Below are 20,083 nucleotides of genomic sequence, written 5' to 3'. Positions count from 1 at the left end.
TTGGATAAGTATCTGAAAGAAAAATATTTGCAGGGCTATGGGAAATGGGCGGAGAAGTGGGACTAGCTGAGGTGCTCTTGCAGAGAGCCGGCACGGGCTCGATGGGCCGAATGGCCTTCATCAATGTTGTAACCATTCCATGATTCTATAATAAGGCATATGGAGATCGGGTGGGAAAGTGGAGTTGAGGTCGAAGATCAGCCATGCTCTTATAGAATGGTGGAGCAAGCTCAAAGGAACATATGGCCTACTCCTGCTCCTAATTCTTATGTTCTTATGTTCTTGCTGGCAATAGGCGCTGGTCAGAATATTGGGCACATGCCAAGTTCATGGGGTGCCCGAAATAGGTGAAAAAATGAGGAGCATCTTCCATACAGCTTGCACCTGTATTTTTACTGGAAGCTGGCCTTCAGCTCCAGATAGGATCTCCCTCCTTTAATACATCTCCTGCAGTTGCATCTCTAACTCTTCAGCATCAAAGGGAGCAATGTTGCCCACATGTTTCCCCTGTGCCACTGGGCACAATTAGTCCACTCATCCAAAACTCTGATGCCCATATCCTAACTCGCACCAAGTCCCATTCATCCATCACCCCTATGCTCACTGACATATATTGATTTTCTGTCCGGCAACGCTGCGACTTTAAAATTCTCAGCCTTGTTTTCAAAATCCCACAATGGCCTCGCCCTCTCCCTATCTCTGAAACCTCCACCAGCCCTACAACCCTTTGAGATCTCTGCGCACCTCCAGTTCTTGCCTCTTGCACATCCCTGATTTTCATCGGTCCACCATTGACGGCTTTGCGTTAAGCTGCCTAGGCCCTAAGCTCTGAAATTCCCTCGCTAAACCTCTCCTCCTCTCTACTTCTCTCTCCTCCTTTAAATCTACCTCTTTGACTAAGCTTTTGGTCACCTGTCCTAATATCTCCTTATGTGGCTCAGTATCAAATTTTGTTTGATAACGATTCTGTAAAGCATCTTGGGGCGTGCTTTATAAATACAAGTTGTTGTTGTTATCGGCCACCATCACCCTTTTGTGGAGACCTGTAACTCTTTAAGAACTATTACCTTGCCAGATGTTGAGCTTCCCAGCCAAGTATGCCATATGCTGTTAAACTTTTAACTCCCAGATGTATATTGGACATGTTGGGGGGGTTAAAAGTTTAACACAGGCCAACGCTCTGATAAAACTTTTCGTGTGTCAGTAGCCTATTCAAATTAAGGTATGGGACTCCCATTGCAAAACTCAATGTGACCCACCTCTGAGCTGCCATTGCAGGTAAACCTGCTTTTGTCTGACTCGCGAAATCAGAACTATAATGCTGACAACTAAAGAACAGTGCAGAACCGGAAGACTTAAAAAAAACACTAATGCTACTTTATCTGTAAAAGAAAATAAGTCTGTCATCTAATGCATTTATATAATAATGTCTTTGTACTGCTTGTGGTTCATTTAAGTGACTGCTGGTCATAAGGCACTCGGCCAGTGAGATAATCTACAGGGCTACCATCTGTGATAGGAAAGGAGCCTATGTGATGGACCGTACTTTGAAACAGAATCTGTGAAGCTTCAATGCCTTCTATGTTGGCCTTACATGTGTCTTCAGTGCAGAGCTGAGTGGCCAAATGCTTCAACACTGCACCCAGTAATTATCAGGCAGTCCATGTACAGGGATGCTGTTGTGTACGTAAATAAACAGACTAACTGAAACAGGAGTAAGGTAACTTAACTGTGTCCTTTATAGTAACTCCTAAAAAGGTGTCCCCAAACCAGTATGTTTACAGCAGTGTCTGAATAGCTCCCTCATGCCTGTCTAGTGAGGGTTTGTGTAACTAACAAATAGAGCATGAACACAACATATTTCCACCCTTTTGAAAAATACAGTCTATGAACAGACAAAGTCCTTGAGATAGCCAGGCCATGTTCTGATACGCTGAGACCAGCGTGGAGCTAGTGGTGTTTGATCGAGGTTTTCGGTTAGGAAACAGAACGGTGCCTCTGTTCCATCCTGCTGGTCTGTTGGCCTGTGAGTTAGGAGCGTTCTACGAGCGTTCCATCATTGAGCTCGTCGGTGTGAACTTTCGCCCGATCTGTTTTGGAGGTAAAAGTGACAATGCGAGCTTATGACTCGGGTTTGGGTGCTTAACTCTGACCCAGTCTCTGTTCTTCAGTTGGGGCTTTTGAGTGCGTCATTTTGAGTCAATGTATGACTTTGCTTTTCGTTGGCGTTCCGAAATCTGGGATGCGAGTGTGGTTATCTTCGTGCTAGGTTTGGCTGGGAGTTTGAGAATGACCAGCAGCCAGCGAAGATTCCGCCCAATCAAGAGCTCAGCGGGTGTCTTCCTCCGTTAGTGAGTGCTTTGTCAAATGGTATGTGCGGAGAATGGTTTGAACTGCTTCGCCAAATGTTTGGCCTGTTGCGAGGTTGGCTTTCAAACCCTCCTTGATAATGTGGTTAAATCACTCAACACCTCTGTTACTTTGAGAATTGTACTCAGCAGTAAGGCGATGCTCGATAGCATGACGAGTGAAGAAATCCGCAAACTGGTCGGATACAAACTGTGGTCCATTGTCAGTGATTATGACCTCTGAGAGGCCCCCCTTCATGAACATACGATCGTTGATGAGGTCACTGAACTTGTTGTAGCGATTTTTGGCCATTTGGAATGCAGGTCATGTACTACAACAAGGAACTTCTGGTGCTGTGGAGCTGCTTCAACTGGACCGAAAATATCCAACTGAAGTTGTTGCCATGGTCTTTGTGGCCATAGAATGGGCTTCATTGGCGCTGGTTAGATATTTGTGGCCTTTTCACTCAGACTACTGAATTGCGACATCTCTGCTTCATGCGGACAATTCCAGGGTGTCCATCGTATGCCAATGAGAGACCGCGCTGTTGAAGCGACTTAGGAATTACTGCTCTATCACCACGAGCTAGGCAGCCATCGTTCCAAACAGAAAATTCATCACAAAGTCTGTGGAAGGTTTTCAACTCTTCCGGAATTTGCTTAGGCCACTCAGTCTGGAGGAAGTGGCACATGTGCTGGAGCGTAGCATCACTCTGTGATTCGGTTTTGAATTTGTCGCAGGAGACAAGGTTTCTGATGGACTGAGTGATGACGGATGTGATATATGTGTCGTCATCTGTGAACAAGTCAGTATCCGAAAGCAGGTGTTGAGCGACTGAGCATGTCAGCTACGTGGTTGCGACTACCAGTGATGTACTGCACATTAAAGTTATACTGATGAAGGTGATCTGATCAGCAGCTGATTCGTAGTGGTCTGTGCCCAGATCCAGTTGTAGCGAGTCGCGTAGTTAGCACTTGGTGATCCGTACAGAGGGTAAATTTCCTGCCATAAAGATAGACGTGCCAGCATTCACATGCGTAGATGCAAGCGAGTGCTTTGCGTTCCCCTGTAGAGTATTTACATTCTGCAGACGAGAGCGTGCGAGAGGCGAAGGCTACTGGGCATTCCAGGCCGTCAATCCATTGCGAGAGCACAGCACCCATGGCAGTGCCTGATGCATCTGTGGTGACATACATAGTGGCATTCGTATAAAGTGCACGAGGATAGGAGGGGATGTGATTTTCTCCTTAAGAGCGGTGAATGCCTGAGCCTGGGAATTTATCCATTCCCAAGGGACGTCCTTGTGCAGCAACTTGCAAAGTGGTTTGGCAATGTACGCATAGTGCGAGACGAACTTCAGATAGAAGTTGCAAGTGCCGAGGAATGATGAAAGTTCTTTGACGTTGGTAGCCTCCTGCATTTGCTGGATCGCGTCAATGGTGTCACTTGACACCTTGTGCTGTGACTCTGTAGCCCAAGAAGTTTATTTCTCCAGCAGCAAATGTACACTTATCAGCATTAAGTATAATGTTATGTGTAGCAAGTCTAGCCATAACTGCGTGAAGTCGCTGGTCATGTTCTTTCATTGTCCGTCCATGGACGATGATATCGTCAAGCAGATTGAGGGCTCCCACTATGGCTACTAGCATAGTAGTGACAATCTTCTGAAATGTACTTGGTGCAGAAGGGCATGCGTCAGTACTAATACAGACCATCATGCATCATGAATGCCGTGAACGATTTGCTGTCTTCTGCTCGGGGTATTTGCAGGTAACTGCGGCGCATGTCAAGTTTCGTAAAAACTATTGAGCCATGGAATTCTGAAGACAGTTCGTCAATGGTAGGAAGAAGGTACTTGCCGGGGATGATGGCCTTGTTGACCTCTTTCTGGTCGATGTATAGGCGGATCTCCCCATTTTTACATCAAGCAATGGCTAAGTTCGAGATCCAGGGTGAGGAATCGATGCTCTCAATGATTCCCTGAGATTCTAGTCGCATTAATTCTACGGATACTTGGTCGTGAACGCGAATGGGAGACGGCGAAGTCGTTGCGTAACCGGTTTGGGGGACGATGGCAGAATTTTGTTGTCACTCCAAACCCTGTGAAGATTGAGGGATACTGCTTGTTAAAGTCTACCGTGTACACAGGTGTGCCGGTTGGGTCGTAAACTTTGAACCCAAGCTTGTCAAAAAGGTCAAAACCCATAAGGCTTTGTCCCTTCGCGACATGAAAGGAAAAGTTCTCCAATGTTATGTCCTTGTAGTCTTGTAGTATATTGGGACAGATATGACCCCAAGTACCTCAATTTTGGAGTCAGAGTACGGATGTAGAATGGAAGTTGCGGGCTGCAGTTGACAGTGCGTGAAGTGGGTTTTGTACACAGCTCAATATGGAGACTTTGGCTCCAAGGTCAATGAGGAGGCAGATGGGTGTGCCGTCAATGTTTACCTCACAGTCCTTGAATTTGCCTGAACCGATTTGCGAAATGTCACTAACAGTGTAAACCATACAAGGTTCATCACTATCGGGGTTGTCCACATGTCAAATATGCTGCGATGAGCGACAGACACTAGCAAAATGGTTCACCTTACCACATGCAGAGCATTTCTTCCCACATGCAGGGCAGTTAGGACTCTTTGCTGAATGTGATTTGTCCCCACAATTAAAGCAGTGGAAGTTAGGCCCGCGATCCGTAGTGGGTGGCTTATTACTAGCCCTGGGTCTCTCCTGTGATTTCCGCTTTGGATGAACGCCTTGAACATGGGCTGTAGCTGAAGTCTGCTACACCGGGGAAGCAGGGGATCTGATCGCTTTTGAATCGGAAAGTGCTGATTCGATTTGGATGTTCCAAATTAGTTGTTTGTCCAATGTCAATTTGTCAACCTCCATTAGCAAGCATTCCCGAATGTGGGGAATCGTTGTTTTCTCAATAATTTGATCCATTATGATTTCCTCTGTGAGTGCTCCAAAGTTACATGTAGCGGCCAGCTCAGTTAATGAAATGATATACTGTTTGATTGGTTCACCGTTCCCTTGTCCCCTTTGATGAAATTTTTATCTCTCCATCATGACACCTTTCCTTGGCCCAAAATATTTTTCAAGGGCGCTTACCACTTTGTCGTTGGACTCCGTGTCTTCAATTTGGCCAAAGATGCATTGGCCTTTGGTGCCAAGGCAGAGGATAAGTAATGCACGGCGGTGAGCTGATGTTACATTGTCGCCATCTAACCCATTCGCCTTGATGTACATAGAAAAACTTTTTATCCATCTCGCCCACAGAATTGGAGGGTCCCCAGATATGGAGAGGAAAGGTTGGAGTGGGGGGGGGGGGCGGGGGTAGGGATAGGGAGATTAATTTGATTCATCCTTTACCCCAAATTATGTTGTGTACTAAATAAACAGACTAACTGAAACAGGAGTAAAGTAACTTAACTGTGTCCTTTATAGCAAGTCCCAAAATGGTGTCCCAAAACCAGCATGAACCAGCATGTTTACAGCAGTGTGTGAATAGCTCTCTCAGGCCTGTCTAGTGAGGGTTCGTGTAACAATCAGAATATGAACACAACAGATGCCACATTTATTCGTGCTACAGTGCTGTGTTTTAAATATGTATTTTCTTTGACTAATGCACTGGAGGATGTGATGGTGCATCAACACATTGTATGACAGAGTGTTAGGACTTGCACATGATGCCCTGCATGTTGAGTTCTAAATCTCAACTGTGTTATCATGTTAAATGGATCTTAGGTCATGCGTTTCCCAGAGGGTAAACCAAGAGGGATCCTGTAAAGTCCTTACTCTACAGTATGAAACCACACGAGATACATTCTGGGGACATGGTCACTCTGCGACCTTAACTCTTTATTCACAGGACTCCAAAGACGCTAACCCTGCGTGGGACCTCCCTTTTTATACCTGTGTGATCAGGTAAGGAGTGTCTCCCACAAGTTCAGTGGTGTTACATTGTGGTTACATGCAAGACATCACCACCCCCGCCCCCCCCCCCCCCCCCAAAGTCTTATTGGGATCATAGGTTTAGTCTTTCAGGTGGTCTACGCTCCCTCGTGGAGCGCCGCAGTTAGGGCTCTGGTTGTTGGACAGTGACATGAGTGTCTGTCACCTGTGGTGATTCCAGCCTGACCGCAGGGATTGTGCATTCTTCTGATTGCTCTTGTTGTTCGTTCACTGGCAGTGTTGTGATCTCCATCTCATGGTCTTCTTCAGGTTCCTCTGTGTCGATGCTGAACCTTTTTTTTACTTGGTCCAGATGCTTACGGCATATCTGACCATTGTTGAGTTTTACCACGATGACCCTATTCCCCTCTTTGTCAATTACAATGCCCTCAAGCCATTTGGGCCCCATGGCGTGATTGAGGATGAATACAGGATCATTTATTTCTATACATCTCCCCCTCGAATTACGGTCATGGTACTCGATTTGTTACTTGCGTTTGCCCTCAACTAATTCGGTCAGGACTGGATGAATGAGGGACAACCGAGTTTTGAGTGTCCGTTTCATTAGTAGCTCTGCAGGCGGGACTCCGGTGAGCGAGAGCGGTCGGGATCTATAGGCCAACAGGTGACGTGATAGGCAGCATTGTAGGGAGGGTCCTTGAATCCTGAGCATACCTTGCTTAATGATTTGGACCATACGTTCCGCCTGGCCATTGGAGGCCGGCTTGAATGGTTTAGTCCTGACGTGGTTGATGCCATTGCCCGACATAAACTCTCGGAATTCGTAGCTTGTGAAACATGGGCCATTATCACTAACCAGTATGTCTGGCAAGCCATGGGTTGCAAAGATCGCAGGGAGGCTTTCCACAGTGGTGGATGACATGCATGAATTCAGAATGATGCACTCGATCCATTTCGAGTACGCATCTACCACAATAAGAAATATCTTTCCCATGAACGGGCCCACGTAGTCAACATGAATGCGTGACCATGGCCTGATGGGCCAGGGCCATGGGCTGAGCGGGGCCTCCCTGGGGGCATTACCCAGCTGGGCACACGTCATGCACCTGCGAACACAGTGTTCCAGGTCTGACTCAATTCCAGGCCACCAAATGTGTGACCGGGCAATGGCCTTCATCAGCACAATGCCTGGGTGCTCACTGCGGAGTTCCATGATGAATGCCTCCCTGCCCTTCTGGGGCATAACTACCCGGCTCCCCATAGTAGGCAGTCTTCTTGGATGGAGAGCTCATCCATCCGTCTGTGGAACGATCTGACCTCCTCAGGGCATGCTCCGTGTGCGGGCGCCCAATCCCCAGTCAGGGCACATTTCTTAATCAGGGATAGGAGGGGATCTCTATTTGTCCAGATTTTGATCTGGCGGGCTGTGATGGGGGAGTCTGCGCTGTCAAAGGCATTGACGGCCATGACCATCTCGGCGCTTTGCTCCGCTGCCTCCTCAGTGGTGGCCAGTGGAAGCCTGCTGAGCGCGTCAGCGCAATTTTCAGTGCCGGGCCGGTGCCAGATGGAGTAGTCATAAGCAGCCAGTGTGAGAGCCCATCGCTGTATGCGAGCTGATGCGTTGGCATTGATAGCCTTGCTGTCTGACAACAGGGATGTTAATGGCTTGTGGTCCATCTCTAATTCAAACTTCCTACCAAAGAGGTACTGATGCATTTTTTTTTACACCATAGACACATGCAAACGCTTCCTTCTCGACCAACCCATATCCCCGTTCTGCTTGAGGGTGCAACCTGGAGGCATAAGGCACAGGTTGTAGTTGACCCTCAGCATTGCCCTGCTGCAACACGCACCCAACCCCATAGGACGATGCATCACATGTCAGATCCAATTTTTTACAGGGGTCGTACAGGGTCAACAACTTGTTTGAACAAAGTAGGTTTCGCGCCCGATCAAAAGTCCGTTCCTGCCAGTCCCCCCAAAACCAATCGCAACCCTTACGCAGGAGCACATGTAGCGGCTCCAACAACGTGCTCAAGTTCGGCAGAAAGTTCCCGAAATAGTTCAACAGTCCCAGGAATGAACGCAACTCCAATATGTTGCAAGGCCTGGGTGCTCGAGAATCGCCTCTGTTTTGGATTCGGTGGGCTGAATTCCATCTGCAGCAACCTTCCTGCCAGAAACTCAACCTCAGGAGCGAAGAACACACATTTAGACTTCTCAAGTCGCAGGCCTACCCGGTCCAGTCGGCGTAGCACCTCCTCCAGGTTGTGGAGGTGTTCCTCGGTGTCTCGACCCGTAATGAGGATGTCGTCCTGAAATACGATCGTTCCAGGAATGGATTTAAGCACGCTTTCCATGTTTCTTTGAAAAATCGCGGCCGCTGATCGAATGCTAAACAGGCACCTGTTATAAACGAACAGTCCCTTGTGAGTGGTGATGGTGGTCAGTAGTTTAGATTCGTCGGCCAGTTCCTGGGTCATATAGGCTGAAGTGAGGTCCAACTTGGTGAACAGCTTGCCGCCTGCCAGTGTGGCGAAGAGGTCCTCCGCTCTCGGGAGCGGGTATTGATCTTGTAGGGACACCCGATTGATGGTGGCCTTGTAGTCGTCACAGATCCTGACAGAGCCATCCGCTTTTCGGATGGGAACAATGGAACTCGCCCAGTTACTGAATTCAACAGGCGAGATGATGCCCTCTCTCGACAGCCGGTCCAATTCGCTCTCGATCTTTTCCCGCATCACACACGGCACCACTCTGGCTTTATGGTGCCCCTGGCGTCCGGGGTGATGTGTATCACTACTTTAGTGCCTTTGAAAGTCCCGACGCCAGGTTGGAATAGTGAATCGAATTGTTGTAGGACATGTAAGCACAAACTTCGCTCCACAGATGACATTGCGTGAACATCCCCCCTATTTCCAGTTCATCTCGGCTAACCAGCTCCTCCCCAACAGTGCGGGACCATTGCCCAGGACAATCCAGAACGGCAGCCGATTCACTAACCCATTGCGTGTGACAGCCAACATTGCACTGCCTAGCACCGGAATGATTTCTTTAGTACAAGTCCGTAGTTGTGTCTCAATACGTGCTAATTTGGGTGTACTGGCTTTAAGTGGCCATAGTTTCTCAAATTGCTGAACACCCATGAGTGACTGGCTGGCCCCAGTGTCCAGCTCCATGCGTACTGGGATACTGTTTAATAAAATCCTCATCATCATTGGTGGCGTTTTGGTGTATGAACTGTGAATATTCGCCACATGAACCCGCTGAACCTTGGCGTCCATCGATTTGCCCCAAAAGTCATCCTGCCTCAAAGAACCCTCTTCTGGTCCACCCGCTTCATATATTAGTCTGGTTGCAGACTTCCTGCACATTCGAGCTAAGTGGCCACTGAGATTGCAGTTCCTGCAGACAAACTGTTGAAATCTGCAAGATCTAGCTGATTGTTTTCCCCCACACCTCCAGCATGAGTTAAAGTTTCCATTGTTGGGAACAAAGAGACTGTGGCCAGACATTCTGCACTGACTGTCCCTTTGACTGCTCTTAAGTACCCTATTAGTGGGTGTCAATGGCCCCATCCCGGGCCGCATTGTCCACTGTGATGTCGTGAATGTCCGTTCAGCCTGCCATTATCTCTGTTGAAGTCCTACTCTGGGATCTATTGCTGCCTGGGGAGTGTCAGACTGCCCCTGCCTGCCTGTGGGGCTCTGAGTCGCATTGATGATGTTGATTCCCTGATCCATTGCCGCGTTAGAGGCAGAATTGCGCACGTATATTATTTTCGTCTCTTCCTCCCCCGCCATGAAAGTTTGAGCTATCAACGCCGCCGCTTCCAAGGTCAAATCCTTGGTCTCAATTAATTTGTGGAACATTCCCGCATGACCGATGCCCTCGATAAAGAAGTCCCTTAGCAGCTCCCCCTGCAGGCGTCTGAACTTACAGAGGCTGGCTAAACACCGGAGGTCCGCTACGAAGTCCGGTATGGTCTGTCCTTCATGACGTCGGTGGGTGTAGAATCTGTGTCGGGCCATATGTATGCTACTCGCCAGTTTGAGGTGCTCCCCGATCAATTTGCTAAGTTCTTCAAAGGTTTTGTCCGCCGGCTTTTCGGGTGCTAGTAAATTCTTCATGAGCGCGTAAGTCTTTGGTCCGCAGCTGGTCAAAAGATGAGCCCTTCGCTTGTCGGCCGCTGCATCCCCCAGCCATTCTTTCATAACGAAGCTTTGCTGAAGCCTCTCGACAAAATCGTCCCCGTCTTCCCCAACACAGTACCGTTCCTCTGTGCTACCGGTGGCCATTCTCGTGGGTCGTGAATTCCCGTTTCTCGTCGCCAATGTAAAGTCCTTACTCTACAGTATGAAACCACACGAGGTACATTCTGGGGACAAGGTCACTCTGTGACCTTAACTCTTTAGTCACAGGACTCCAAAGACGATGACCCTGCGTGGGACCTCCCTTTTTATACCTGTGTGATCAGGTAAGGAGTGTCTCCCACAAGTTCACCCCTTGTGGTCAAGGTGTGCATCTAGGTTGAGTGTATACAATAAAACAGTGGTGTTACATTGTGGTTACATACATGGCAGATCGAGTCTGGACTGTTCCAATGCATCTTTTAAACTCAGTTACAATTGCATTGGCAGAAAACATGGGAGCAGCTTACTTGCTCGCTGTCTCTACTACTGAAAGGGACCTGAAGTAGACAGACCTAATAAAAGGAGAGGAAGAAAATTGTCTTAAATCTGGCCAGACCTAACTAAATGTTGCTCCTTCTTCCAGTTTAATTGTATCATGATCTCTTGGCTCAAATCCCTTGATTGTCAGTTAAAGTTTGTTTCAAACGTTTTTACATCGTCAATAAAAATAGGTAACCAAATCTAAAACTAAAGAAAATTTAAATTACCCAATACACCTAGTGGCTCATACCCAGATGTTTTTTGGTGTGTGTATATGTATGCCTTTTTAGACAGATCAGCTGCAAGCCTATAAAAAAGAATGTGAGTACATGGGGATTGACATGGTTATTTCAACAGTGTATCACTTATTTAACTTGAAGTAGTGACCAGTCCACACATACACCCACAGGGGGGATTTTAACCCCCAAAAAACGTGTGGATTTGGGTCGGGTAGGAGGTTAAAGTGTCAAAAAACGGAATCCTGACTCCAATCTATCTCCAACCCTCCCACTTCTGGTTTTAACGGATGCGAGACAGGGGCGGGCATCCAGCCACTCACCCAAAGGAAGGCAAGGATATTTCACAGAATTTATAGCACAGCAACAGGCTATTCTGCCCACTGCTGAATCCAGTGTCTCTACCTCAACCAATCCTGTGATAGGACACACCACCCCTCCACCTCCCGAAGCCTCTGATTGCCCCCCCCGCCACGAGGCTGCCGATCTCCCCTCGTTCTCCCCATCCCATGAGGCTTCTGATCAGTCCCGACCTCCCCACCAGGCTGTCGATCCCCCTATAAGGCCTCCGATCTCCACACCCCGACCTCCCCCTCCGATTACACCAATGAGGCCTCCAATCACTGCCCTGACCTCCGCCCCATCCACCCTCAGGCCTCCAATTTCCCCCTCCACCCTCAGGCATCCAATTTCCCCCGATGCTCCCCCGACCCGATGCTCATTTGCCCTGTCCCCCCCCCCCCCCCACTGCACCTGATGCGCCTCCGGCCCCGATCCACCCCATCCCAGTGCTCCTCCTGCATCTGCTCTTCCACCCGCCCCACTCCCCAATGCTCTTCTGGCTCTGATCCTCCAGTCCCAATTGCCCCCACCCGATGATCTTCCTGCCCCAATTGCCATCTGATCCCTGACCACCCCCCATTTGATCCCTCTCTGTGGCCTGGTGCCCTAAGCCTACCCACCCGCAGCCAGCCAGCCTCTTCATCTGGCTGGCTGCAGGTGGGAAACATCGGTTTAAAATGATAATCAGGCCTGGCGTTGGGAGAACAGATTTCCCGACCACTTTCTACACCTCCCACTCCTGATTAAAATTCCAGTCACTCTTTCTGGAGAAATTCAGTGAGTTTAAGGGAGTCGAGGGAGTGGGCAGGGAAGTCGCGTTGAGGCCAAGATCAGATCAGCCATGATCTTATTGAATGGCAGGGCAGGTTCAAGGGGCCAAATGGCCTACTCCTGTTCCTAATTCTTATGTTCTTATGTTATGTTTAAAGATTGTAACAATGACCTTGATATTTACCGGGGCAGGATTTCCAAGTGGGGGCAGGAGGATTTCTGATCGAGCCAAGGCTGTGGAATTTTAACTTCACAGCGTGCATGTTTTTTTTAGCAGGTTCCTCGCCCGAAAGCCAGCTGATTGACAGGCTTGACTCCCTTTCAGGCGGGGAACGCTGCAGAAGAAGCCGCAGCCCAGGAGCAGGTAGGTTTCCTGCTTCTTGGGTAGAGGCCGCAAGGAAATTCCAGCCGTGGTTAAGATTACGTAAAGTAGGTCCTGGCCTGCCTGTAGCGAAGATAAGATGGTGCTAGGGGGCTATGGAACAACCTGAGGCCAGTAAGCCAACTTGGCCTAATTTTAACTCCTCCCTTGCACTATTTTCGCTGGGCGGGAGGGGTTAAAATCAAGGCCACATGAGCACATGGGTACCTATGAAGTCCCTTGGCAGCACCTATAAATGAACAACCACATCAATGCTTTCAGAACTCCACAGCTGAAATAGAACATGCCATTCCTGGGACAGACAGGATCATTTTGGCCTGCAAGATGTAGTGGTCGGCAGCCAGTGGAATCATAAGTAAGTCCTGAGGATTTGCTTCAAGGGAAAATGTTACTTTGGTAGATGGGCACTGGCTGGTGTGCAGCAGGAAGCTTTCAAACCTCCTCATCTTTTCCCTGGGATTTGCTTTGCATTTTCCCTTCTTTGGCAAGCACATGTGTCTCTTTCAATAACAATGGCCCAGATTTTGTGATAGGAATAACGGTGAGGCTATCAGCACCCGTCTATTGCTGAACTTGTCCATTCAAGTGAATTATTAATGCCGTGAAAAGTCTTAATTACTACCAAGCAACCTCTCTGGCACTGAAAATGTACTTTAACAAGTGTGGAGTCTCATTCTTTTAGATTTTAATTATAGTTGAAGATTTTTTTAAATAAAAATTAAAATAAAAATGTTTTTACTTTTTCTTTCTGTCTCTTTTATCTCCCTCTCTTAAAGCCATCTTTCTTTCCCTCTCTTTATTTTGCATGCGAAATTAAACTGAGGCCCCGTCTGCTCTCTCAGGTGGACGTAAAAGATCCCATGGCACTATTTCAAAAAAGAGCAGGGGAGTTATCCTCAGTGTCCTGGCCAATATTTATACCTCAATCAGTATACAAAACAGATTATCTGGTCATTATCACATTGCTGTTTGTAGGAGCTTGCTGTGCGCAAATTGGCTGCCTGTTTCCCACATTACAACAGTGACTACACTCCAAAAGTGCTTCATTGGCTGTAAAGCGCTTTGAGATATCCGGTGGTCATGAAAGGCGCTATATAAATGCAAGTCTTTCTTCTTTATTTGTATGTTCCATATTACGTGCTGCTTGAACAACCAATTAGCAAGCAAAATTTTAAAAAGTGGGTCTTGCACTGACGAACGATATAGAAACATTAGGCTCGAAAATCCGCAGGCACAATATCCTGGTGTGCCAGGATGCACCTACCCATGGCTTCCAAAGCTGACCCTGCCAAAGTTTGCAAGGTCGGGGGGTAGACGCTGTTGCTTAATTTAAATATAATATGCAGCCACCTGGCCACTAATGGCGCATCTTGGGTGCCTGCCTGCCCCAGTAAGGCTACAAAATGTGGTGAGTGGTGCCAGGTCATCAGAAGATGTTGGATCCTTCTGAAAGAAGACACAAGTGACCTCTTTGTAAGGGGCCAAAATGTACTTTTAAAATGTTTTTCTTTGGGGTGCCAATGCACATCTCAAGTGGTCTGCTACTCAATGGGCAAGTATGTCTGCTTCCACTCAGTGTACCAGTTCGCTGAAGCGCCATCAGGACACAGACATGGGAAATCTCAGCCCAGGAATCCCCGCCCATGGTAATGCTCCCTCCTACGTCACTACCTTGTCTGGGGCAGGGCGTCACCCACTACAAGGCCCTGTGAAAACTACCGGGGAAGGCTGGAAGCCAGCATTGGCAGTACCTAGGTTAATTTGCACCCTTCCACTGGAAGAGCCACAGATTTCCAGACCCATTTATTCCTAGCAAAAAGTTTAGGAGGGTGGGTAAAAATGCAGCACTGCTTACTTAATGCTAAAGCACAAATACTTATCTTGAGCTCCCAACAGAGAGCCATGCTTGCAGGGGTACAATGTTGTAATTCTATGTTTGACCTGCGCTTCTTGTGAGCATAGCTCGCTGCTCATGGAATTACTCTCAGATCACTACCCCATTAGTGAACACAGCATGTGTGGTAGTACTAACACACAGTGAGAAAATTAGATGTCTGGTTTGTTACTGCGTTCCAGAACTCCAATTGCACTATTTTGAAGAAGAACAATGTGCTTTCCTGGCACATGTCAATAATCCTCCCTCTCTTGGTAGTCTGTCATATCCAACAAAGACGTTGTTGTGCTAATCATCAATGGCATGTGTCTTCAATTGGCTGTATAGGCCAATTCTGGATGCACATAGTCTCTTGCACGTCGGACAAGGGAAGTTCGATGTGCTTGATGCTGACAGTATTGCCACCTGATGTCGTCTATCTCTAGTGTCCCGCAGGCGTTGACATTGGCTTTCTTCGAAGGTCTGGCAGGCAGTCCTCGTGAGGGTTTGCCACTGGATTTTATTAGCTGCTGTATTCTCGAGGTCCTTTGGTCGGATGCCACAGTACTGGAGGTTAGCCTTGATGCAATCTTTGTAGCGTTTGCGGGGGCGCCCCTGGTGTCTTCGACCTTCACAGAGCTCGCCGTGAAGAAGCTGACGAGGGATCCTTGACTCATTCATGCAGATGATATGTCCAGCCCACCGGAACTGGGCTCGCATGATCATCACCTCGATGCTAGTTGATTGTGCTCTCTCCAGAACCTCAAGGTTTGACACCCGGTCTTGCCAGCATATGTGGGGTATAGATCTGAGACTGCGCATATGGAAAGCTTCCAACCTTTTGATGTGACACCTGTAGGGTGTCCAGGTCTCACATCCATAAAGGAGAGATGAGAGAACGACTGCTCTATACACCAACAGTTTAGTTGACAGTCGGATGTGGTGGTGACTCAACACCTTGATGCGCAAGCGACCAAGTGCCTGGCTGGCTTTACAGATCCTTGCATCAATCTCCTTGTCCAAGGACCCATCACTTGATATGGTGCTGCCAAGGTACTTGAAGCTGTCCACTGACTTTAGTTGTATACTGCCGATGAAGACTGTGGGAGCAGGTGCTGTGGTGCCAGGGGCAGGCTGATAGAGAACCTCGGTTTTACTAAGGCTGATGGTTAGGCCAAATAATTCTGTTACCTCAGCAAATTTGCTGAGTATGAATTGTAGGTCACTCTCCTTGTGTTCCATAAGGGCACAGTCGTCAGCAAAGAGTGCCTCTAGGATGAGTCGTTTCCGTACTTTGGTCTTTGCAGCAAGGCGGCGGAGGTCGAACAGTGAACCATCTAATTGATATTTCAGGTAGACCCCAAACTCCAAGTCTTTTATGGCATAATTCAAGATGCAGGTAAAGAATAGGTTGAACTGAACTGGAGCGAGTACACAACCTTGTTTCACTCCATTTGAGATGGCAAATGGGGCCATGGTTGTGCTGTCTGAGAGCACTTCACCTGTCATATTGTCATGAAACAGCTCAATGATGTGGACAAACTTCCTTGGGCACCCAAGTTTCGTCAAGATTGACCACAACGCTGCTCTGTTGACAGTATCAAAGGCCTTGGTGAGGTCAATAAATACAGCGTACAGGTCCATGTTCTGCTCAATGCACTTCTCCTGCACTTGTCTGAGTGCAAAGATTATGTCCGCTGCGCTCCGACCAGGTCGAAAGCCACATTGTGTTTCTGGAAGATTTACTTCTGAGACACTAGCTATGAGTCGGTTCAATACTATGCGGGCAATGATCTTCCCAGCAATGGACAGAAGCGATATTCCCCTCTAGTTGCCACAGTCTGCTTTGTTGCCCTTGTTCTTGTAGAGGGAAACTATCATAGCGTCACGGAAATCCTGTGGCATGTCTTCATCTTCCTAGATGCTAGTTATTATGTCATGAAGGGCCTCGAGAGTTGCTGGGCCTACTGCCTTGTAGATTTCAGCAGGGATTCCATCCTTTCCTGGAGCCTTTCCAGTACTCATCTGGTTGATGGCTTTCTTTATTTCGTCCATGCTGGGAGGAAGATCAAGATCTTCTTTGATAGGTTGCTGGGGTATGGAGTCAAGTGCTTCTTCGTTCACTGTTGTAGGTCGATTAAGAAGATTACTGAAGTGTTCTCTCCACCTCTCATTTATGCCAGTCCTGTCTTTGATCAAAGTGCTGCCATCTGCTGAAAGGAGTGGAGTAGTGCTGGGTTTTGATGGTCCATAGACTGACTTGATGGCGCTGAAGAACATCTTGGTATTGTGAGTTTCAGCATAATGTTCCACTTCCTCTGCTTTCATCTGGCACCATTTATCTTGCATCTGGCGAAGGTCTCTTTGTGCTTTGCTCTGCATGTGTCTGTAGCGGTCTCTCTTGAAAATTGAGGAAGGGTCATTTTGCCATTTTAGGTATGCTTTTTTTCTTTTCATCCAGCGTCTTGCAGATCTTAACGTTGTTTTCATCGAACCAGTCTTGGTGTACCTTCTTTTTAAGTCCAAGAGTTGTCTTTGCTGAGTCTGTCACCATCTGTTTGAGCTTTGTCCACTTCTGTGTGGTGTTGCTGATGAGCGGTCCGTGAGACATCAGCCTGTTATCGAGGTCATCCTGGAACTGCTCACTCTACTAACACATCAAATAACAGATTAGCTGGTGGTTCATTCCAATGGTTTTTGAAGGATTTCCTTACATGCAAATAACTGCTGCAATTGGCTACAACATCAGTGACTGCAATTTGAAAGTAATGCACATGAAAAATTTTGGGATGTTTCTGAGAGACATAATATGGCACTATATAAATACAACTTTTTTCTTTTTAGTACACACAACAACAACATCTTGTATTATATAGTATCTTTAACTTAGTAAAATGTAAAATGTTCGTTGGGAAAATGCTGGAGTCCAGTATTAAGGAAGCAGTAGCAGGACATTTGAAAAAGCATGATTCAATCAAGCAGAGTCATCATGGTTTTATGAAAGGGAAATCATGTTTGACAAATTTGCTGGAGTTCTTTGAAGATATAATGAGCAGGGTGGATAAGGGGGAACCAGTGGATGTGGTGTATTTGGATTTCCAGAAGGCATTCGATTCGGTGCCACATAAAAGGTTACTGCACAAGATAAAAGTTCACGGGGTTGGGGGTAATATATTAGCATGGATAGAGGATTGGCTAACTAACAGAAAACAGAGAGTCGGGATAAATGGGTCATTTTCCAGTTGGCAAACAGTGACTAGTGGGGTGCCGCAGGGATCGGTGCTGGGTCCTCAACTATTTACAATCTATATTAATGACTTGGATGAAGGGACCGAGTGTAATGTAGCCAAGTATGCTGACAAAGATGGCTGGGAAGGCAAATTGTGAGGAGGACACAAAAAATCTGCAAAGAGATATAGACAGGCTAAGTGAGTGGGCAAAAATTTGGCAGATGGAGTATAATGTGGGAAAATATGAGGTTATCCACTTTGACAGAAATAATAGAACAGCAAATTGTAATTTAAATGGAGAAAGATTGCAAAGTTCTCCAGTATAGGGAGACCTGGGGGTCCTTGTGCATGAAACACAAAAAGTTAGTATGCAGGTACAGCAAGTAATCAGGAAGGCAAATGGAATGTTGGTCCTTATTGCAAAGGAGATGGAGTATAAAAGCAGAGAAATCCTGCTACAACTATACAGGGTATTGGTGAGGCCATACTTGGAGTACTGCATCCAGTTTTGGTCTCCGTATTTAAGGAAGGATATACTTGCTTTGGAGGCAAGTCAGAGAAGGTTCACTAGGTTGATTCTGAAAATGAGGGGGTTGACTTATGAGGATAGGTTGAGTAGGTAGGGCTTATACACATTGGAGTTCAGAAGAATGAGAGGTGATCTTATCGAAACGTATAAGATTATGAGGGGGCTCGACAAGCTGGATGCAGAGAGGATATTTCCACTCATAGGGGAAACTATTACTAGGGGACATAGTCTTAGAATAAGAGTCCGCCCAATTAAAACTGAGATGAGGAGAAATTTCTTCTCTCAGACGGTTGTAAATCTATGGAATTCTCTGCCTCAGAGAATCTATTTAAGGCGGAGATAGACAGAGCTTTGAGTGATAAGGGAATAAAGGGTTATGGGGAGAGGGCAGGGAAAGTGGAGCTGAGTCCATGATCAGATCAGCCATGATCTTATTGAATGGCGGAACAGACTCGAGGGGCCAAATGGTCTACTCCTGTTCCTATTTTTTAAGTTCTTATGTCCCAAAGAGCTCCACAAAAGCTTGGTCAAAGAGATAGCTTTTAAGAAGCGTCTTATAGGGGGAAAGAGCGGTAGCGAGGTGGAGAGATTTAGGCAGGGAATTATAGAGATTAGGGCCTAGGCAATAGAATGCACAGCCACCAATGGTTGAGAGATTATAACCAGGGAAGCTCAAGAGAGCAGAATTAGAGGAGTGCAGCTATCTCAGGGGAGGTGGATTGTGGGACTGAAGGTGATTACAGAGATAGGGAAGGGCGGGGCCATGGAAGGATTTGAAAACAAGGATGAGAATTTTGAAATCGAGGCGTTGCTTTCCTGCGAGCCAATGTAGGTCTGCGAGCACAGAGGTGATGGTGCAAGTTAGGACATGAGCAGCCGAGTTTTAGATCACCTCAGGTTGACGGAGGGTAGAATGTGGGAGGCCAGCCAGGAGTGCATGTATGATCCCTAATACATTAGTTACTGATTTCAGCAGTTTCAAAGGTGCATCAAGCCCTGGCACTTCCCAGCAGAATAGAGGGAAATGTCAAATCTCCCAGGCCACTGGCATACCAACTAGATAATGAATGGGAAAAACCCTTTCCATGGGTTATGAAAGATATCTGTGATCCTGCTCCCCCAGCGAGAAGCTGAAACTCACTAGGCGGATGGTAGAGAATCGGAACCCAAAAAAACAAAAAAGAAGAATTAGAAAACAATTTAAATTATCTTGCCAAACACAAAAGACACTGCATGAGTGACATTATTTAATAATGTTTTATTTCAATTTGTTTCATGGTTCTGCACATGTTCGGGCTGAAATTCTAGGATTCCTGCTTCACTAATAGAAGTATGCTGACGTGTGACAAGGCTACCTACTGATTAAAACATTGATCCTGTCCCAAATTGTGGGAATGGGGTCATTTTACTAATCAGTCTGTTCAGTTTTTGACACTGAACTTGAGGAAAAATACATTGGCCTTGGAAGGGGTGTAGTGCCGATTCACCAGAATATCAGAACTTAAGGGTTAAATTATGAAGACAGGTTGCATAAATTTGGTTTGAATTTCCTTGAGTTTAGAAGATTGTGGAATGATCTAATCAAGGAGGCCGAAATTAGCTATTGCTCTGAGGACAGTAACCTTTCCGAGGCCGGATATTCTGCGCCCGGCACAGATGTCCCGCCCTGGAAGCAAAATTGGGGTTACTGCCCCTCACAGAAGGTGGAGCACAATGTTGCGCGCTCCACTTCCTATCTGGGCAGGCTCGGGGGCGCTACGCCCCTTCCCTTCCATTAAAGGG

General features: G+C 47.1%; 1 protein-coding gene and 1 long non-coding RNA gene across 7 annotated transcripts in view; one reads left to right on the top strand and one right to left on the bottom strand.

Moving 5' to 3' along the window:
- LOC139263792 (uncharacterized protein C7orf57-like) overlaps positions 1–20,083 on the top strand; it is a 194,314-nt gene that overhangs the window by 112,707 nt on the left and 61,524 nt on the right. The gene's annotated exons all lie outside the window — the stretch shown is intronic.
- The window catches only part of LOC139263793 (uncharacterized), a 125,876-nt gene that overhangs the window by 60,485 nt on the left and 45,308 nt on the right, over positions 1–20,083 (bottom strand). The window lies entirely within an intron of this gene.

The sequence above is a fragment of the Pristiophorus japonicus genome, chromosome 5, assembly GCF_044704955.1.
Source record: "Pristiophorus japonicus isolate sPriJap1 chromosome 5, sPriJap1.hap1, whole genome shotgun sequence".
Lineage (NCBI taxonomy): Eukaryota > Metazoa > Chordata > Chondrichthyes > Pristiophoridae > Pristiophorus > Pristiophorus japonicus.
The sequence above is the reverse complement of the archived record's forward strand: the minus strand, read 5'-3'. Positions and strand labels throughout refer to the sequence as shown.